The sequence below is a fragment of the Microcebus murinus genome, chromosome 28, assembly GCF_040939455.1.
Source record: "Microcebus murinus isolate Inina chromosome 28, M.murinus_Inina_mat1.0, whole genome shotgun sequence".
Classification (NCBI taxonomy): Eukaryota; Metazoa; Chordata; class Mammalia; order Primates; family Cheirogaleidae; genus Microcebus; species Microcebus murinus.
Window position 1 is genome coordinate 10,278,004 of NC_134131.1, and position 22,104 is coordinate 10,300,107.

General features: G+C 40.7%; 1 long non-coding RNA gene across 3 annotated transcripts in view; it reads right to left on the reverse strand.

Moving 5' to 3' along the window:
• Positions 1-22,104, reverse strand: part of LOC142865020 (uncharacterized) — a 585,997-nt gene that overhangs the window by 165,804 nt on the left and 398,089 nt on the right. For all 3 annotated transcript variants that reach the window (XR_012915320.1, XR_012915321.1, XR_012915322.1), the window contains one exon: positions 9,307-9,412. This is a non-coding gene — a long non-coding RNA (uncharacterized LOC142865020). The remainder of the gene's footprint in view (positions 1-9,306; positions 9,413-22,104) is intronic.

Consider the following 22,104-nt stretch of genomic DNA (forward strand, 5'->3'; position numbering starts at 1 on the left):
AGAATTCACATAATCATATAATAGGATATGATGATATAATCAGAAATGATGCAGAGACTGAAACAACATAGAAATTGATGTCATATTAAAAATTTTTAAAACAGAATAGACATATAAGACCAGTATGAGAGCAACTGGTCTAGATACAATAAAGACGGGGAAAACACCATAGGAAAAAAATAGAAAATACCATGCCAGCATAGTGGCAAGGCATCATTTTTCTTCTTAAATTTCTTTTAAGGTTAATGCGCCATTACGCAAATAAAACAATTTGTAAAACAGGAGACGTAAGCACTAGCTGGCAACCTTCACAAGAAAGCCACTCCATTCTCCTTGCACTTTGCATTACATTTTGTTTCCGTTACTCTATTTTTCAAGTTATAAAAACCCTAATCAATGTCCCTAAATCATCTCCAGGTGGTTGCCCTGCACCCTCCCAACTCAATGCTACCTTCCCTGAAGGCAGAGGCCGTCATTCTGGTCTAGTTGCTCTTTCCCGAGACCCCGCCTCGGCGCCAGACAGCGCCTGGCACTTGCTGGTTAAACCCAGAGCAGCCGATAGAGCCGGGAAGATTTCTAGAATGTCTCAAACACACATCTTTGAATCCAGCATTTGGGATTAAATTCTAACTCCTCAAACTGGAAGCTGAGCCACACGTGCAGGGCTTGAGGTCCCTTCCCACAAAGTTTATCTTCTGAGGTTGTAACCAGCACAACATCCCCTTATTAAAAAGATGACAAAAGAGGGAAGAGAAAAGATTCGTGACTGGGTGCTGCAAGACCTCAGGAACATGAGACTCGCTTGCTTAATTTCAGATGAGAATGCAAAGCGCCATACCTGTGGATTGCTCCAGCCGCTTCTTTGAGTCCATTTTCTCCATCTCCAGGCCTTGCTGCTTCCAGGCTCACTTAGGCCGTTGGCAGAATTCAGTTCCACGTGGCGGTAGGAGTGTCCTGCCGGCTGTTGGCTGGGGTCAGTCTCAGCTTCTAGAGGCCTCCACAGTCCCTACTTTGTGGCCTCCTTCATCTTTAAAGTCAGCAGAAATGGACCAAATCGATTCTTCCAACGCATTGCATCTCACTACGTTTCCCTTCTGCTGCCTCACTCCTGTTTGAAGGTGCAGAACGTGCTCTGCCTTTAAGGACTCGTGTGACTAGATTGGATGCACCTGGATAATTCAGCCTCCTCTCATTTTAAGGCCCTTAACGTTAATTCCACCTGTAAAGTCCTCTTTGCCATATTATGTAACAGGTTCCAGGTTCCAGGCCATGGACCTCTTTGAGTGGCCTTTCTGCCTTCCATATATTGAAGGTCTTATCGCTCAATGATAGGACCCTCTTTCTCTCCTTTTTATATCATTAATATTTTCTAGACTTCTTGCAGTCTAGCATCTGGCTATTTGACATTTCCTCCTCTTTCCTGACATCAACCTGAGAGGCCTTAGACACCACTCTGGCGACCTTCTTTCTCATTACCAAGCATTTTCACTTCTAATCCACTTTTTATGGCCACCTTTTGCTGTGCTGCTTCCAAAAGGGAATCCGTAGTAAGAAGTGGAAAGTTGTTCCCTGATACATATGGGGCTGAACTTGTTATTGCAAAATGACTGGCTTTTATGTGATAGTTTATGTATGCAAAACGGATTAAAATCAAATTTGAGAAGCATGAACAATACCTGGTAATAGTGGATATGATTATACGGCATCCGTCAAAACATGTCAGTAAACTGATTTTTTAAAACATCAAAGGTAAACAATTTCAGGGCCCCAAATGTCAGATTTCAATAGGAAGAAATATGATTTTGGAAGGAAGCCTTTTAACAGTCCTGTGGAATGACAGGAATTGATTTTGGCATGTAGATTTGAATTCCCTTGCTGCTTTTTAAAACACATTCAACAGGAGATCAGTACTAAATCTGGTTACATCAGTAAGATTTTAGAAACAGAGAGTATGATTTACATGCTATATAAAGCCCATTTTCTACATTAGGAGTAGAGGAATGGGCCATCTTCTCCATGAAGTCACACAGGATCTCAGTTATGTGGGGGCCACAGGGGTACTGCTGTACGTAACAAAGACTTACCCTGATGCTCAGTTTTGCTCGGCGGGTTATTGCTCTGCTGTGTTTATTTATCTACAGCAGATGCAAGTGGCAGCCCAGCAAGCACCCAACCCATTGCTCCTGGACAATCACAAAACTATACAAACCACAGCCCTTCATATTTTCCAAGAGGAGAAATTATACCTTTTAGAATAGGTTTTTATAGATGACTTGTAAAAATAAAATAGTCAAGACTTGAAAAAAGATTTCAAAAAAACAAAACAACACCACAATAATTGGACTTGATTTTACATCCCTGCGTCCCACCACACAGCCCAAATAATTAGTGGATAAAATGGGTTTCTTGTTAAAAATGCCCTAGCATGGCGATTCTTCTGAGTCAGTAGTTTTGGAGTCCTGGTCAGAAATGGGAATGTTTAATGAACACCTCGCCTGACTCTGATAACAATGGTCATAAACGCACCGTGCTTTGAGTAAGACTGTCCGTCCTCGTGCTCCTTCTCCCAGCTGCTGTTCCAAATGATGGGGAAGGGTGAAAGAGGAAGAAGAGGAAGAAGAGAGAGAAAGAGGATGGGAAGGAAGGGAAAGAACTGCAATTTTGAACCTTCCAAAAAATTTTTGTTCTGCTTCTCCTTTCCCATTGACCCCCATTTCCCAGCACGAATAATAATACCTCAAACTAAAAGTCAAATTTTGTCTTTTATTAAGAATTCATAGCTGCTGGAATGCGTTAAGGCTCTAAAAGCCTTTCAATGACTCAAGTGGAAATGCTTCTAAATGGCTAAAATAAAAGCCAAAGTTGGAGCCAGGTCCCCTGAACCTCCCTGAAACAGGCTCCCATCCAAATGGACACAGTGGCAATTACTCCCTTCTGAAGGTTCTCCTTCCAAAAAGCCTGCTAAAAGATGAAAAGAAAAAAAAATTATAGGCCGGGCGCTGTGGCTCACGCCTGTAATCCTAGCTCTTGGGAGGCCGAGGCGGGCGGATTGCTCAAGGTCAGGAGTTCAAAACCAGCCTGAGCGAGACCCCGTCTCTACTATAAATAGAAACAAATTAATTGGCCAACTGATATATATATATAAAATTAGCCGGGCATGGTGGCGCATGCCTGTAGTCCCAGCTACCCGGGAGGCTGAGGCAGAAGGATCACTCGAGCCCAGGAGTTTGAGGTTGCTGTGAGGGAGGCTGACGCCACGGCACTCACTCTAGCCTGGGCAACAAAGCGAGACTCTGTCTCAAAAAAAAAAAAAAAAAAAAAAAATTATATATTGTCTTCTCAGTGAACAGTCATCCTAATCATTCCAAAATGCTTATAGAAATTTGAAACGGTGGCAATAATTATAAACCGCCACTGACGGTGTTGGCATTAAAAAATCATTGGCGTGAACTACCCTTTTAAGAGTTTTAATTTGCAATCAAGTCAAGGACTATTCTAGAGAATCTAGGAGCTGTATGGGGGACAAAAGTTCACACCAAAGTGGGAAAGCCACATGAAGAATGTCTGATAAGCCATTCTCTCAAATTTTACAAGTTACAGAAATAGGCCACCTCAAGGAATCTCCTTCAGGTTGTCTTTCTCAAACAAGTGAATTATATCCTTTTAATTAAATACAATAATGAACAAAGGAAATAATCCTCAAGCCTAACAACACTTAACTTACTTTCAACTCTTTATTTAACACTTTATGAGCACCAGTTGCACGCAAGCTCCATGCTAAGAGGTTTTGGATGAGAGGTTGTATAATTAATTCATCAGCTACAGAGTGATAACCTCAAAGGGGCTCGCATTCCAGCAGGGATCTAGCTGTGAGTAAATAATTCCCAGACAGGAACAGAAGGAGAGTGGAACATGACGTTCTCAAGGGTTCAACAAGAAACCAGAGAGGGGAAAGAAAGGAAACAAACATTTCTTTCAGACTTCCTCCATGCCTGGCATGGTCCTAAGTTCTGTGCTTTTCTTATCTTGTTGGTCAAACACATTCCTACTATCCCATCATATCCTAGAGCAGACTGTCCTCCTGGATCAGAGGGCGAGGCAGCTGCTGGCCGGGGAGAACACGTGGAAAACTCACCCTCCTCGTGGATTGTGGAAAGACTAATTTCCAGATTAGCAAAATATGTTCCAATAATGTATTTTTGTCACCCACTGTAAATCACTAAGCAACACAGCTGCTGATATAAAAGTAGGCAGCGTGTGTTTTCCCTGACTCATGACAAGCAAGGACAGTTTTCTGTTTCTCCCCACTTTCTTTTTTTGCCGCTAATGATTGGGAAATTCTGTTTCAATGGACACCAAGTTGAATGGCAGCATTAATAATAGGTAAAGTGTACAGAATATCTTACAACTTTCATTTCCTCTTTACCTGCGAAGTAGTATGATTATTGTTCTCATTTTACAGATGATGAGACTGAATTGCCCATGATTCTACAGCTAAACGGTGTCAAGCCAAGAGTTTAACTCAAGTTGCTGACTCCAGTGTCTACCTACCCAACGACTATATTTTAACATGAAGTAGCAGTAGAAAACGGATCCCCAGCTCTCAAATAGGTTCACCCTTGAAATTCACTGAAATTTAAAGGAAAGACTTCACTATCTGGCTATGATTTCCTACATAAAACAAAGAAACACTCAACAACAAAAATAACCTTCATTTTCCTGATGCCTTCCTCATTTCTATGTATATTGTTTGTTTTATTATCAAACATCTTCTTACGAGGAAATGCCTTAGATAATGTTGAAAAGTCCAATAGCAAATTCAAACTTCAAAAGAAAGAACACTATCTGTTCTTAGGTCTGTTATTTCCTCATAATGCCCAGGACGCTGTCCTGGTGCTCCACACCCTCACACAAAAGTGCTCGCAGGTGTAGGACTCACATAAAGTCAAGGTGAAGCAGAAGCTTGCATTGGCATAAAACCACGTCAGACGCCAGCCTCATCGCCAGATCTTTTTTATCTTAAGAGTTTTCCAACCACTTCTCCTCTCTCCAAGACAAATAAATGCACTGCCAGGCACACATCAAAGTTTATGTCTGTACCATATTGCTCTGCCCCCTTTGGATACAGGCGTTTTTGGAAAGAGACCAGTTCTCGCTGTCCTTTCTCTAAAGTACGAAACTGGGTACACCGAGCACAGAGCTCTGCAGTCTTCCCACATTGCTCCTGATACCTCCTGGAGACACTATGCTATTATTTTTGATACCTTGAGGTCCTGAGCTACAAGGTCCCAGGTCCTGAAATGCAAATACTATCCACCTGCTTTAGTCAGAGGTAAAATGGAAAATTTGAAAATAGAGCCAAGCACTTTCACATTTTGCTTCAATTTCCAAACTACTGAGAAAGTAAACTTGATAATACTTATTTACCTCCCAGGATGTTGAGACAATTAATGAAGGTTTTTACCTTTTTCTGAAGTTCCAGAAACCAAAAGAAGGTAATGTATTATAATACATTCCACCTGCATTGTGCAAATTAATGGCCTTCTCTGTTCAGAATACACAATGAGGATTTTGTCCTAATTGGGAGAAGTCCAGAATGTTGTAAAAAAAAATTTTCTGGTCCCCTCTTCAATTAATTTTGATTTTTTTTTCTATTTCATAGACTTGAATATTAACCATGATTTTCTCTACTAATCTTTCTATGTGAGTTATAAAGTCAAAAACTGGTTTGATTGCAAGTAGGCAAATAATAACCTCTCTATGGCGATTTCTCTTTTGATTAGATATACTGCTTTGTGACGTAGGCTTGGCCTTTTAATTACTCAAAATAAATAAAACCCCTAAACCCCTTGGCAACAATATATTCTGTTGACTTTCCATAATGTTAATAACAAAAACAATAATAATGAAATGAACTACTTGAAATGACACGGTTTAACAATTAATCCAAATGGTGAAACATAAGCTTTTTCTCCTATCATTTTTTATTTTTTTAAAGTTACCCTTTAAAGAAAGCCAGAATAATTGAATGATAAAATATCCTACATGGCAAGACGTTGCTGCCAAGGGCAAATTCTAGTATCTCCAGACAGCTGACAACTTTAATTGTCAAGTTATGTTTGTTAGGATTTATCTCCAAATGCATATTTCCCTATTTCCCATTATATTCAGTTTGTGCGAGACCAGTCTCTGTGGGCGCCTTCTCACGCACAAATTTGTTTTCATGGTGATTGAAATGCAAATCTGGTTTTACAACCTCCTTTCTTTGCAAGGAAGTGGACATCTCTAATAAATGTGTATCTGGAGAAAATAGGAAGAAACAAAGAAGAAAAACGTGAAAATAGCAGTACACTGTGTAGGGGTTCCCAAGAGTGGTACGTGCACCACTGGTAATTAAACTAAATAATCGCAGGTGGCGCACGGGCAAACTTTTTTTGTTTTAATGCTTATCTATTTCTTTGACTACCTGCTGGAGAAAAAAAAAAAAATGACTAGTGCAATAAACTCCAAACTTTGATGGCCCAAAATGCTTAGGACAAGTAACAGGTATGAAAAGTGAGTTGATTTAGGGAAAACTTTATGAAAGGACCATTTTGGTGATTTTGAGATAAGGCGAACACCTGGAAGGGGGGTATGAGAATGACTGAGGTTGTCAAACATTGGCACAGTGGGACAGAGCATGGGTTTTGGAGTCAGGCCTGGCATGGGACCCTGGGGCTTGGCCACTTAATGGCTGTCAGAGTGCCCATTTGTTAAAACCTCCCATCAGAGCCTGCTGGGAGAATTTTTTAAATCCACCTAAAGCTTTTAGCATGGCACTAGCTACCTAGTAGTGCGCACAGTAAATGACAGCTATAATTATTCCTCGCAATAAAAAGTCTAGATCTCAGGACCCATCCAGCAACAAAACAAACTTCTTAGACCAGGTGAATATGGGCACAGAGAAGCATTGTTAGGAAAATCGCATGCAGCTGTTTAAATGATTTTACAGCGAGTTGATGAAAACAAAAATGAATTGGCTTTTGATACTACTTTCTACTCTTTTTAAGCTAAAAATATGTGTGAACTCTGGTTATTTATTATCTAACATTAATTTTAAGGTCTTTTAGGGTAGAAACTGTATTTTATTAGTCCTGGCATTGTCGAGTGTTAAAAATGGAGTTTTGCATTGGCTCTTAATAAAGAAGTATTGCCATAACTATCAGATCACTTCTCTAATTTTCAAGATTTCTTTATCCATCATGGCTTATGGAAGGCGGGAAATACAGCTTTCGATGAGATATATTTTGCATTCTCAGTAAGGAAAAGTCCCATATTTTATAAAACACTACCAGAAGTTTTCTAATATTCCCAATATTGTTATGCTCTCTGTGGTGGTGTATATCTACCCTGAAATCCACATGCTAAGTCCTAACACACTGGCAACGACATCTGATGAGTGTAGGTCCATTCACGCCTGCTCTACAGGCTCACAGAGTGTGGGTTCAGCTTAAAGCATAACAAAAATACCCTAGGTTTTTTCCTGTATCTGTACTGGGCATGTCATGGGTGACCAATATATGCTCACTTATTGGTTTCCAAAGCAGTCACGGATGAATTAATTAGTCCAACAGGAATCTCAAACGCCCACCGAGGGCCAGTTATTATTATTTTCCCATAATATTTTTTAAAAATTTTAGATAGAGGGAATGGCAACGAATATCTACTCTTTTCACACGAGTTGTATCATAACCCAGAGGACTTCTGACGAATGTCTTAGCGCTGTAGGCCCTTAATAAATGTCAACCAAACCAATTTCTAGGTGATACTTGAACTGTGAGTACCCATCCTACTTACCTGTCTCCCTAGGATCATAAGGTTCTATGACTACATTTTAAAACCTAACTGTGTTTCTGAAATGCGGCCTAAAATGAGCAAATGAAGCACTTCAAAGAGAATTGTTTCTAACCGTTGGAATCTAACATGTAATAGCAGAAATGTGGAGATGATCAAATGTTCATTCAAAGAGAACTGGTGCACCTATTCCATAGAATATATCATATAGCACTGAATAGAAATGAGGCAAATCTGTGCCTATTCACATGGCAGAATGCCATGATATTATGCCCAAGTAAGAAATATGAATGGTGTGAAGCTTTTGAACATGATCCCATCAAGTGCCCATATCCAGTCCATCCAGAGAAAAGTCCTAGGAGAACACACACCAAAATGTGCATAGTAGTTATCCCTGAGGACAGAGTCTGGGAGAATAAGAGGAGGAGCTTTCTTTCAGTTTTTACTTGACATATTCTGCAGTCCACTTTTACTATAATAGTAATTTTAATAGCATTTTCATTTTCATAATCTTTTTAAAAACAACAAAATGTATTTTCATAAAGGTAATCCTAGACTAGCATTACCTGTTATTTAGATGTATTGCCATGCTACCCAAAGTCATTGCCTATACAGACTCATTATTTATATGTGTGTGTGTGTGTGTGTGTGTGTGTGTGTGTATTCACCTGTATAGATCTAAAAGAACTTGTCTATTCTATGCCCATGTTCACTGGATCCTTTTTCTTCCAGTGTGGAGGGCCACTGAACAGAAGACGATGTAGAGCAAGTGTAGGCTTTGGTTTGGGGTCTGAAAGCAAGAGTTTGAATCTTAGCTTCATTACTTGCAAGTCCAGATTTTTGGTCGCAAGGAATAGAAACCCATCAAAGCTGCCTGAAGCCAAGGGAAGGCTTTATAAGGCTATAAATTATACCTGGAAATGAATTGCAGCCAGAGCTTTTGGGAAATGCAGGTAAGAATTGTGCGATTATCAGAGACCACCCAACTCCTGTCTTTGTACTCCCCTCTCCCTACGTGACTGCAAGTTCTCTATTTTATACTCTTGTCTGCAAATGAGCTTCCTCATCTTTCTCATAGTTTTGATACCTGATAGCCTTTATCTGTACGTGACTTTTCTTGGTATGGCATCTACTCAGGCCTGGACTCCAAGGCACTTGTCAGCTTCTTACAATTCTTGGACCTCTTACTATTGAGAGATCATGAGAATTAAATAACACTTTTTTTAAAAAAAGACTTTCACATTTCTTGACACAATATTTGATACCCCAATTTTTTTAAACTTCAGTGTCCTTGATTACAAAATGTAGATACTAATAGTATCAAGATCAAAAGGTTTCCATAAAATGTTCAATAGAGTGCCTGCCATATAGTATGTGCTTAATGAATGTTAGGTTATGCTATTGTTACTGTTATTTTTTAATCTACCGGGGTTATTATTTTAAAGATTTCAAGAAAATGAATGACCTGCTTACCCCAGTGGGCAGACTCCACACATGTCTCAATTTTCACAGGATCTGGGAGCAGAGGACGTCTTCAAACATCTGATAGAGAAGCCCACGAGGGCTGATTTTGATGGATCTGTAACACAAATCATAATACATCAACAGTTCCTCAAGGCAACAATGGGAGAAGACAGAAACAGTCTTATTCCTGTTTGAGGCAAAGACATGTGGAGTTAAATGGAGACAGTGATAACATCATTTCAACCAAAGGCTATTTAGATGCCTTCATTAATCACTGCCCAGGAGATGGCTCAGCATGTAAAGGGGTAAAAAAACCTGTGCTGCTCTTGGTCCAGTGGAAAAGATTTGATGAAGCACATAAGAGATAATTTCCTGCCAAATTATCAGATACACAGGGAATTTAATAATGCAAGCCATCAGATGACCCATTCCATTTCTACAAATGGAGAGGGCCTGGGATGAACTTCGAAGAGGCTGCAACAGATATGCAAACATGTTTCAGTCTCATGTTTCTTATGAAATTAGCAAACAATGTGCTCAGCGATACTCTAAACATAACACACCACCATCTGACTAATGGGACGTGTCAGTTCAGCTATCAACACTTAACATTTATTATGCTCAATGACATTCTCGTCTTAGATCTCAGAATAACAGGTGTTTCAACGATGAAAAGTCAAAAGTGGGAAGTGAGAGCTTTCACATATTTCTCTTCAAATTTTGCAGCACACAGTTTTTGACAGAGGGCCTTCTGACTGCTCAATTTGATGGCCAGACGAACTTATAAAAACTGAAGTATAGGGTTTCCCAGGGGACGACATAATGAAATAAATGTGCTCATGAATATGTATGGGTGGAGGAGGCCATCTGTTCTCCACCAACTTCTTTTCTTACAACAACTCACAAATACCCAGCCCCACCCCCACACCTACCCCACCCTCCAGGGGAAAAAAAATCTTCATTTGGAGATTTTGAAAGTCAGAAATGTTTCATCTAGGACAAGAAACACAAGTGCACTAGAAATGCTTTTACTGTCAGACTGAAAATAAGAAATAAATGAATGAAAGAATGTTTATGTAAACACTCTGAGCCATGAAATTCCATGCTGCCCTTCCATCGTTCAGGAATGAAGTGTTTTACTCCTCACCAATACTGAAAGCCACGTGAACCTGCCTCTTGGGCTACAAGTATGAGAGCAGGTGAAACTTCACTAACAGCAGAGTAGATAATACTCCATCTTCCAGGAATTCCGAGTTAGCTCCAGTTGCTATATATTCAAATTCAATTAATATTAAGTATTTCCCCTGATCCCTTTGGAATTCATTACTCATTACTAATTTTGAAAACAGAGGATGAGGCTAATCTTACTGCTCAAAAGTGACTGAAAACAAATTTTTAGGAGACGAGCAAATATAGTTGACAAAGAACAGAGAATGGATTTATTGGAAAAGTTGATTGCAAAATGACTTATTATTTTTTTGGTCAACTGAATCCTATTTGAAATGCATAAAGAACATTTGTGCATTATTTATAGGATTGTTTTGGTAAATCTTTTGTAACGTGGATGCATATGAAAAGAATAGTCATTCCTAATTCTTTTGCTTGGCAATTTCAACTTTGTAAATATCTTGCCTTCTTAAAGGAGAGGTTCTATTGAGTCTATGTTTCAGAAAAAAACATAATCTAAGGTTAAACTCCTCTAACAACAATATGGACTTGGAAAATTGAAAAAAAAAACACACAGTCACAACAGCAGTCCCTGAGTTTTATTAAATTTTCTCAAACTAGCCTGTTTATAGATATGGTCTGCAATAAACCATTCGTTTTATCAGGAAACTGAAAACCAGAGAATAGCTATATTGTTAAATTCTAAAAGGCAGTAAAATGGATTGGGGAAAGTATACATGTTCTGGAATGAGAAGACTGAGTCTTCAATACCTCCTCTGTTTAGTTAATAGCAGGATGACCCTGGGCAACCCACCCACGCTTTCTAACACTTCGTATTTATAAGGGCTGTCTGGAAAGTATCCAGCCATATAGTAGGAAAAATTATATTATTAATAACAATGGCTGGATACTTTCGGACAGCCCTTGTATATCTGTTAATCAGACATCATGCTGCAATTAGTATGATCTGAAAAGGTAATAATAAATATGAAAGCATTCTAAAAACAAAAAAGGACTTTTATAAGATAAAAGCCTAAAACACATGTTAAAGTCAATTAATTTACAAACTACATTCGTAATAAAAATAACATGTGCTTGCTCCTCAATCCCTTCCTAGCATCAAGCATTATAATCTTTTATAAATGGTCCCTTTTACAGACTAAAACAATTTCAGTTATCTTTGTTGTCTGCATCCTGCTATAGCTATTGAGATACTAAAAATACCTTGTGACTATTACAATTGCACCCTATGTATTATGAATCTTAAGAATGTTCCAGAAGACCAACATCCTAAAGAGATTCCATCAAATAAGAAAAGAGCTCAGAGACCTCCTTGCAGAAGTTTTTCCATATCTCTGCTCAGCTGCCTATCTATGAAGACCAGCTATTGGACGGCATTGTCTCAAAGGTCTCTTCAGGCTCTGAAGTTCTGTGATGCTCAGAGTGTATTGTGGAAGAACATGCACTAGGCAGGTACCCACCAATAGCCTGTGTGGTTTTGGATGAGGCAAGTTATAGAACCCTCTGGGCATTAGTTCTTCCATCTGCAAAGTGAGGGGGTTGATGCACACACACACACACACACACACACACACACACACACACACACACACACACACACACACATAAATTTCAAAATATAAAGGGGATACAAATGCTTTTGTTACATGGCTTAAGTCAGGGCTACAAATGTGCCCATCACCCAAATAGTGTTCACTGTACCCATTAGGTGGGTTTTTGACCCTCCCTCTTCCCCCCTGCTTGATTTCCAATGACTTTTACTTCCCTCTGTGCACACATCACCCACGTCACTGCAGAACCTGTTCATGTCTGTCCCCAGCAGCAGGAGGACTTACTTCAGGTGGAAGCCAGGTCTACTGTCTTATTTGTATCACATGCCCAGCCTGGTTCCTTTTCTTCTGCAAAATGGCTGGGAAGGGGGGTAGGATAAAGAGGGGTTGATCAGCGGGTGCAAAGATACGGTTAGATAGAAGGAATACGTTCCAACGTTCCACAGCACGGTAGGGTGACTACAGTTACAACAACAATATATTGTATGTTTCAAAACAGCTAGAGAAGATTTGAACTGTTTCCAACACAAAGAAATGATAAATGTTTGAGGTGATGGATATCCTAATTACCCTGATTTGATCATTACACATTACGTACATGTATCAAAATATCATATGTACCCCATAAATATGGACATTTAGTATGTATCAATATTTTAAAAGGGGCAAAGTGCTTTTTTCTTTTGCCTTGCAAAGCTCAGAGCCAAGTCTTCACATGTTACAGTGATATTTTTCTTCAGGGAAATTAGCATTTAGCCGCAAATAGGCAAAGTTTGGGGTAATTGTTTTTAGTAAAAGTGGCCAAGTAATTGACTATTGGTTGTTGTGTGGGCTTTGTAGATTTATGGTTAGTAACAGAGTAATTTAAATGCAGTTCACAGAAAACATCCTTCGGTGGAAACTAATCCAAACAACCCCCTACTTGGTTCCCTCTCAGCTGGTTGCCCTTTCCATCCAAAGTATATTAATTGCACCTCTCAGGCTTTCTAGAATATGAATGGTTCTAAATAAGCATCTTTTCCATACTTAGCACATGGTAGAGTTGCTTAGAGAAAGGTGAATTGGGGACTGAAAAAGGTTTTGTTATTGTTGTTTTAGTTTGACTTAGTTTTCAAGAACGGTCTCACTTTGGATAGCATTTTTCAAGCACATATTCTGAGAAATGTTAATAAAGCTCTTCAGGGAAAAAGTCCCATGGTCAATTTTGAAAATAGTCTTTCTTAGAAATTCCTAATTCATAATAGCATTTAATATGGTTCTGGGGTGGGTAGTGCTTTTTAACTTTCCTTAACCCGAAGTTTCCCAAATTTATTCGATCCAAGAATTCTTTCATTTACAACACCCATTGATATTTGTGGAACACAGTATAGAAATTTCTGTTTTAGGAGAATTAAAAGAATATCCCAGTTGATTTGTTAAACTATTCACTCCATCTAGGGCAGGGGTCAACAAACTAAAAGCTGGCCTGGGACCTGTTTTCATATGGCCCAGGAGCTAACAATGGTTTTTACATTAGTGAACAGCTATTAAAACAAACAAAAAAAATCTTAAAAAATAAAGATTATGCAACAAAGACCTACAATATTTACTATCTGGGCCCCTATAAATTATGTTTGTCTACTCCTGCCCTAGGACATTATACTTTAAAGAAATAAATCCATATATCTTGAGTGCAAAAACGAAAAAAGGCAGAGGGGTTATGGGGAAGAAGGGCAAGCCTAGTTTCTAAAATGTAGCGGGTAACATGAGAAATAACCCTTTGGATTGTACGGAAGAATTTTCTACCATCTTTCCTATGACAGCCCTTCAAGTATTCTCTCGCCCAGAGTAAACATCAATCTCGCCGGTTCCTTCATCTTTCCCCACGTGTGGCGAGTCTCCTTGCTGCCCTTGTCTCTCATCCGAGTGGTCTGCGTCCCTCTCATACCGTGGTGCCCAGGCTGGTGGTCACTCTGCCCACGTCCGTCAGGGCCAAGCAGAGCAGGCCTTCCTCTTTTGCCCCCTCAGCCCGGAGGACACAAACTGGCCAACTCCACGCCAAATGACACACGTGAGTTGTGTTCAGCATGCCTAATGTTTTAAAATACAGTTGACCCTTAAATAACAGGGGGGTTAGGGGGCTCCAACACCTCCATGCAGTTAAAAATTCACCTATAACTTTTGACTCCTTCAAAGCTTAATTATTAATAGTCTACTGTTGACCAGAAGCCCTATTTTGTGTGTTACATGTATTATATACTGTATTCTTACAATAAAGTAAGGCAGAGAAAAGAAAATGTGATTAAGAAAGTCATAAAGAAGAGAAAATACGTTTACACTACTGTACTGCACTTATCGGTCCTCTAAGTTTCCGTCATCTGTTTACAAGAAGAATCATCTGTCTGGGACGGCAGGAAACCACAGCTGCAAACCCAATTCTACGGCACGGATCAAGCAATCCAACTTTTTCTTGTAATGCCATGACTTTTCTCCTCTTCTTAGGAGCACTTCCAGCATCGCTGGTGGCACTTCCTATGGGTCCCCCGGTGTTGTTCAGGTTTAATGGTATTGCATGAAACACAATGAAAAATACAAGACAACCTAAAGAGATCGCTTTTTACTGTGATGCAAAATTTACTGGAGACAGAAACTGCTCAGGTGGAGGTGATTTGTGGCACATGGCTCAGCACCATGGCAACAGCAGGTGGCTACAAAATTGTTACAGTAGCATGTACTATACTTAACTTTATGCCCTTATGATTTAATACTGCGTCTTTATGTTTGCTTATGTTTCTTTCAGCTGTGAGTGGTGTCATGTGTAATCTGTGTTTGTGTGTGTAAGTTTTAATAAGTTTAACCTTTGTGTGATAGATTTGCATATATTTCATGATAGTAAATGATAAAATAGACTGGTATCTACATATACTTTATGCATTCAGGACATATCTTTTTTCTTAATTTTTTCAATATTGCTAGGCTACATGGTTTGTCTGTGAGTTTTTTTAAACTATTGCAGATTTCCAAAAATGTTCCCGATATGTTTATTTCAAAAAATCGACATAAGTGGATCTGTACAGTTCAAACCACATTGCTCAAGGGTCAAGAGTGTAGGAAAATCACACACACAAGGACAGCCTTTTGGTCTTTCCTGGAGGAGAGCATACATGGGAAGATCTGGCAGCCTCAGGCCTGTGTTTCCCAGGCCCCAGGTAGCAGGCGCTGAGTAGCCGCCACTCCGTTCGGCTGGGCACAACTCTCTGGCTTGCCACAGTCCTTACCGCTCCCTAGTGTTGACCCTAAGGCCATCCCACTCATCAGCACTTCCTGCCTGGTCCCTGAGGCATTTGAGTCTGTAGCCTATTTTGCCCCCTTACCCCTGGTGGCCTGTTTCTAGAAACATTTGTTTAGATATCTATCTATATATTTGGAAATCATTTAATAGCAAAGAACAGGCCTTAAGGAAATCAAACATTGACATGAAGTTGTGATAGAGAAAAAGCTCAGGGAAAGATACAGAACTTGGTAGCCTTGGTAGTTTAGATGGATCTCAGTGACAAGGTCCCCTGCAAATCCTGAGATAGGTATGTGGGGAGTACCTGGAATCAGACAGAAAAAGGGGGCAGAGCCTGAGGATGGAGCCATGGGGAAAGAGCATAGGACTAGAAGGCAGAATACCTGGGCTCTAGTTCTCACTCTTCCATTTAACATACTGTGTGTTCTTGAGCAGATTGTTTAGCCTCTCTGGGCTTTAGCCAGCTCCTCTACAAAATGCAGCAAGGTAGCACCTAGACTTGCTTTGGTCTGGGAATGCCCAATAAAATCAAGTAATAAAAATGGAAACACTTTAATACCTATAAAGTACAACACATAAGTAAGGTAGGTATCATTCATCCATTACTTTCCAATTTGGCCTAAGTCTGACATGGTAGAAAAAAAAATCAAAATTAAAAACAAAACCTCAACAAAAACAAACAAAAACCACAGACATTAAAAGAGCTCAGTTCCTCCAGGACTCAGACATATATATCTTTCCTGCTGCAAACTGTTTGCTGTTAAAAGGCACAGATGGACCCAGCATGAACTGCTAAAGATGGATAATGATGGCCTCATGTTTTCCGAGAGTTTCAGACCCACCAGGCTTTCTGGCACAAGACACCAGCCTTGTGGACTCAGTGTCAGGACTCAGTGTCAGAAATGTGGAGTAGTTTGAGACTATCTGGCCACCACTGAGATCACTGGGGCTCCCTTGGAACAGTCAGAAAGGGTTCCTCATTTTAACAAACTCAGTTTTCTCTCTCCCTGCTCAGAGTTCTCCAACTCCACCTTTCCACCTGAGTATATTCTACAGTGAGTCTCCACCTGTCTCTCCTCGGCCCTCCAAGGAGTTCTGGGTTGTTCAGAATGAAGCCGGCTTTCACACTTTCTTGAAGTCTGGTGCCAAGGACAGACCTATCTATATGAACACTGCTTGTCACCTTCCCAGGGGGAAGCCAAGGGTATACTGTGTCATGATGTTGCAAAAGAAAGTAAAGGAACTTCTGAAAATGAAAGCAGCAGGAAACATTCCTACTGGGGACAATACAAGCTCAATATCCATCCCAAAGTCATGAATTTAGTGTGGGTAGCAATTTAGAGAAGTCTTTTTTTTGCTATAATTTCATTTGATAATTTTCCAATGTCTAAAGGATTGTTCACATTAGAATAATGACGGTTAAGCCCAATTTTTTCCCTACACATTTGATATCAGAGCTAAAGTTTTAACAAGAGTACTGCATTATAGTTGAAAATCTGTTCTCACACTAGTTCTGCAATCTATATCAAAAGAGTTCTTTGCAGAAGTGGTGAAGTTCAAGGGTGATAAATTTGGACTTTCGGTACAGAAGCATGGTCCACGGTTGTCAGAGCTGACAAAACATGGACATCTTGCTTCAGAAGTTTATGCTCAAGAAGAGTGGGACAAACTTTGTCCTGGGGGAAGTAAAAAAGAGGATCAGACATCCGATAGGTAATAAACTAGAATCTACGTGACCTTCCAGTTTCCCTCCAACTCTCTCATGCCAATGTTTTCCGTTTGAGCCAGGAACAATAGTCTTGTCCAAGAGCTGGCTTGTGCTGAGTACAGCCAAGGGATGTACAACCAGCAAGATGTGGCTGCAGTGTGATTTGCATGGTAACGCAGATGTTCTCTGTCCCAAATGAACATCTTACTACGCTAGCAGAGTGCAATTGAAAATGACATTTAAGAAAATGCCAGGTTTGGTTTGTATATCGTAACAGACGTGTGAAGATGTCTACTGCTAATAGAATGTTTAGGTCCATATTCAGCCACAGTAAGAAGAAACTGGCAGACTTTCTCCAGCCAAAACAGAAAGCCTTCGTAGGAAGGAGAGATGGTGGGGATAAGGTTAATGATGGCAGTTTATCAGAGAACTGGTTATATGCCAAACACTATACCTGGCATGTTACATGAATCATTTCATTTAAACTTCACTATTGCATCCCTCCTGCCCCCATTTTAAAGATAAATAAACTAAGTCTCAGATAAGCTAAGCTCCCAGCCCAAGGAATAAGTACCAGGTACGTATTAATAATTCCAACCAGGGCCCTGTGATTCCTGCCATGAAACATCATTTGTATGGACAAGAGAGGAGAGCCAGTTCTCAGATGGTAGTGGACGATGCAGATGAGATCACTGGAAGTGTCATGTGGGGTATGGGACATCTCAGCATTTTAGACAACTTGCAGCAGGGCCTGGAGCCCTCTGGACATCAAGCCACACTTTTCTAGGGGTATGGGGTAGATGGAGTCGTAAACCCAGCACATTTGGGGATTTTGCTTTCAGCATCAATCTCTCCCTCCTTCTACTGAGAATCTAAAAGCTGTGTGAGTCTGAAAAGGAAACAAAGTGGCTCCTGCGGAGGTCTGGGGGAGCCTGCCCAACACAAAGGAACCAACAGAGGTAGGTCAATGTACGCTGTGACAAGGGCTCTCTAAAATCGGGTGGATTCGAATGTAAAGGAAGGAACAGATGCAAGATCATGTGGAGGAAAGAGAGGCAGGGTCTGTTGCCTGGTGACAGATTAGACAACAGGGCAGGGAAGAAATCAAAGGTCCCCCAAAGTTAGCCTTGAAGCCTATTTTGGGCCGAGGCTGTGCTCCAAGCTCAATGAGGACAGGACCCCTGTGTGTTTCATTTAGTGTTTTATTGTAGCATCTAGCACAGTGCAGGAAGATTGATTTCTAGTTAATTTGAGCATGAGTGATTGGGAGATATTTGTTAACACAGAATGAAAAGTTATGGCAATTAATTTGGTGGGGGCTGAAAGAGAGGGGAAAGATGCTAATTCTGCTGGAGACATGACTAAGTTTTAGGTGTCTTGAAAAATAAAGGCCAGACAAGTTCTAATTTATTTTTATTTGAAAGGAGAATAAATATAAATGCAACGAATGGACTCTCTCTCCTCTAACATTCAATGAGTTGCTGCTAATCAACTCACCGGGCACTTAAACTTGCGCAGCCAATGACTTCAACCTTTTTAGTGACCATACTGGACCATAACTGCTTCCTCCAGTATATATCTCTACCCAGGATTCATTCAACCAATATTTATGGTGCAAGGCCCAGAGGAAGCATTCAGGATGATTCAGATGAGAAGGACTATCCTCAGGAAGCTAAGAGCCTAATGGAGAGATGAGTCAGGTCCATAAATGATAAAACATGATATTCACAATTTTTAACAAATGTAGGGCACAGGAATTGACCAGTCAGAATGGATTTCTCTGTAGAACTGGATCAGGGTGTTGGAGGAGCCCTGCCATCCCAGGCATGGCTCCTTTAGTTGTTGGATCATAGGGAGATCCAAGGGGGCTGGGAGAGGGGCCAGGGTTAGGGGACACTCAGGAGGCTTAGGGCTTATTAATTGATTCAATATTATCCCCACTGGTGCATCAAAATTAGTACATACCTCTCGATTATGAACCCTATAAGTGATAATACAGAGGCAAGAAATGTATCAGGTAGCTATCCTGATAGGGTAGCTATCCCTACCTAGCAAACCACTCTAAAACATTGTGGCTTTAAATAATGGCCATTGATTATTATGCCTCACAGTGATAAATGGGTCAACTAATCTTGGCTGGGCCCATTCATGTGTCTTCAAGTCAACTGAGACCTCTATTCTGAGTTGGGCTTGGCTGAGGGCACCTTAGCCGGGGCAGCTCTGCTCCACACGTCTCTCTTCCTCCTCTAGGACCAGGGGCACGGTCCAGGCACAACCTACTCACAGTGCAGCACAGGTGCAAGAGGGAGCCCAATTACGTAAGTGCTTTTCCAAGTCTCTGCTTACATCATGTCTGCTAAATCTCATTGGCCAAAGCAAGTCATCTGACCAAATTCAGACTCAAGGGATGGGGAAATACCCTCCACCTTCTGGTGGGAAGAACTACAAAGTCTCATGGCAAAGCTCACGGACACAGGAAGCGCTCAGTAGTGCAATCTACCCCAGCAAACATCTCTTTTATTTTTCGTCTGTTGAGTGTCCATTTCTACTTCTGGAAGGAGCACTTTACCTTTCCTTTAGGGAACTACTTCTCCACTTTTTGTCCATGTGTGGTTCACTCTACCTCCAAGAACCCAAATGTAGAATAGCTCAGATCTGCACAATCCCAGCATTCTATCGACTTTGGTCACAGTCATTGGTTCAGAGATAGGCATGTAACCTGATCCAGGCCAATGAGATTAAATTCTGGGAATTTTGTTGGAGTTTTGGGAAAAAGAAGTCTCTTTCTAAGGGCGTTGCTGAGAGTCTAAAACAGAAGCCTAGAGCTTCTGGTAGCCATTATGCTACAATGAGAGGAAGCTTTGACTATCAATTCAGAGGAAACTGGTGAGAGACAGAGCATGCGAAACTGAATAAATCTTGTTGATCTTTTAATCCCCTGGTTCCAGCTGTGCCTGAATCATCACTCCTGAGATTTTCAGATATAGGTGCAATATCTCCCCCATATTTTACTAAATCAGTTTGAGTTAGGTTAGAGAGAGAGAAAACTAAGTTTTAAAGAAAGTAAATGTTGAGAAAATGATTTAAGCCAAGAGAATTAGGGTGAGCTATTTAGAGAAGTTGTCATTTGAGCTAATCACTATCTTGTTTAATGTCTCAGGTTTTTTTGTTGTTTTGTTTTTTAATGACTAAGAAACCTTTTCAATTCTTCTTTCCCAGGAAAAGATAATTTACATAAAAAGGTCCAGCCACAGCCAACATGCTTTGAAAAATGAGTTGTTGGACACCTTTTTCATTTCTACTTGGCAAGTTTTAGCATGGAAATGAGAACTTCCCAGCCAACACCCTAGTTAATTTTCCAGTTGGTCTAACAATGTATTTAAGAAACTTGCCTCCTAAAAGATTAGCTGGGCCCCACTGCATTAGGGAGGCAATGTAACCCAATTCCTAGGCAGTTAATCTATTCATTATGTATATTTTCATTCTTAATTTTTTTTTCTGAGAACCAACTGAAGCATGAGGGATAACATAGCTCTCTTAAGCAATTGCTTTCAAGTTCTGATGAAGAAAGTTCCAAGCGTAAATTTCAGTACAGTCTTTCTCAAAGTTATCAAATTAAAGTCAGCCAGAAGGTTATATCTATACCCGCCTTCTCCCAAAAAGAATTCATATTCCAATCAGAGTGACCCGCGCTTGGTCTAGTTCACATTAGACATCTTTCCATCTACTCGGCCTTTCTGAAATATCCTCTAGGACCGAAAATTTAATGCAATAAAAAAAATATCCACAGCCTTTCAGATATCATCCCAACTGTTCCACCCCAATGGGTAATATTGACTATTTCAACTGTTTGTGCTGATGCTAATCTTAGAGACGAAAGAAATATCAAGGGGGGATATCTGTACAGATTCCCAAATGCTCATAGAACAACCATGGTAACAATTCCCACAGCAACATTCATATCCTAAGCTAACAGAAAAAAAGCAAGCACAAACACATTCCTGTGGCATATCATTGGCCCATTTCGAGACACAGAAACATAGACCTCTGCATATGAGTGAGAGTGTGTGTGTGTGTGTGTGTGTGTGTGTGTGTTGCCAGGAAACCTTCTCAATGTGGAGAGCCAAGCTGGTCATCATCTGCCACAAACCTCACTTCCTGAGCCGGAGTGTCCCGACAGTCACCTCCACCTGCACCCCTCCCACTCTTCCCAATCTTGGCACATTTTCAGTTCACCATATTCTTCAGAGCACGGGTGGGCACAGGTGCTTGTGTTCTGGGCAGCCCCTTTATGTGTTTGCAACAATATTGCCAGTTTTAGAAATCAGTCATAGTTTGGCTACGGGAACTGTTTTGGAATGTTTCAGCTAAAGTTAGATTCCCTTTCTTGGCAATTACACTCAGAAGATAAAATGACACTGCAAAATGCCACCCAAAAAGTCCCCCACCCAGTTTTCCCCAGGTTCCCACTTAGGTCCAGGAGGAAGAGTGGCTAGAGGAATGGAAGGAAGAACATCTTTCCACACTTCCAACCTCACCTCCCACCCTTGCTTTTTTCCTTTTGCTTCCCAGCATCGGCCGTGCTCTGTGGCACGCGTTAGAGGACACAGCGGTGAGGAACACAGACACTGACCTTACAATCCTGCAGTATTCACACTCATGAACGCAAAACTGCAAGTGCAGACAGGTGCTTGAAGGAAGAGACAGAATGCTAGGACAGTATGCAACCACAAAACCTGCCTCGCTGGGAGGTCTGAAGGGAAGCCATGGCTGAGCTGAGATTTGAAGAAAGATCGAAGTCCGCCAAGAGCATTCCAGATGTAAGGGACAAGGACAATAATACCCTGTGGTGGGAGGGAAAGCAGCAATTCAGGGAGTGAGAGAAGCCCAGTGTGGCCGGGAGGCAGAGAGCAAAGAAGAGTGGATTGTGTAGGAACTTGCAGGCCAGAGTAAGGATTTTAAGGGGGCCCTGGAAGGAAGCATGATTGATGGAGGTGAGGACAGCCGGGCATGGGGCAAGCGGACTTTCAATAATAGTTTTATCACTTCAAACTACTCAGGAATTTTTCAACTGGTTGGCCTGATATGGC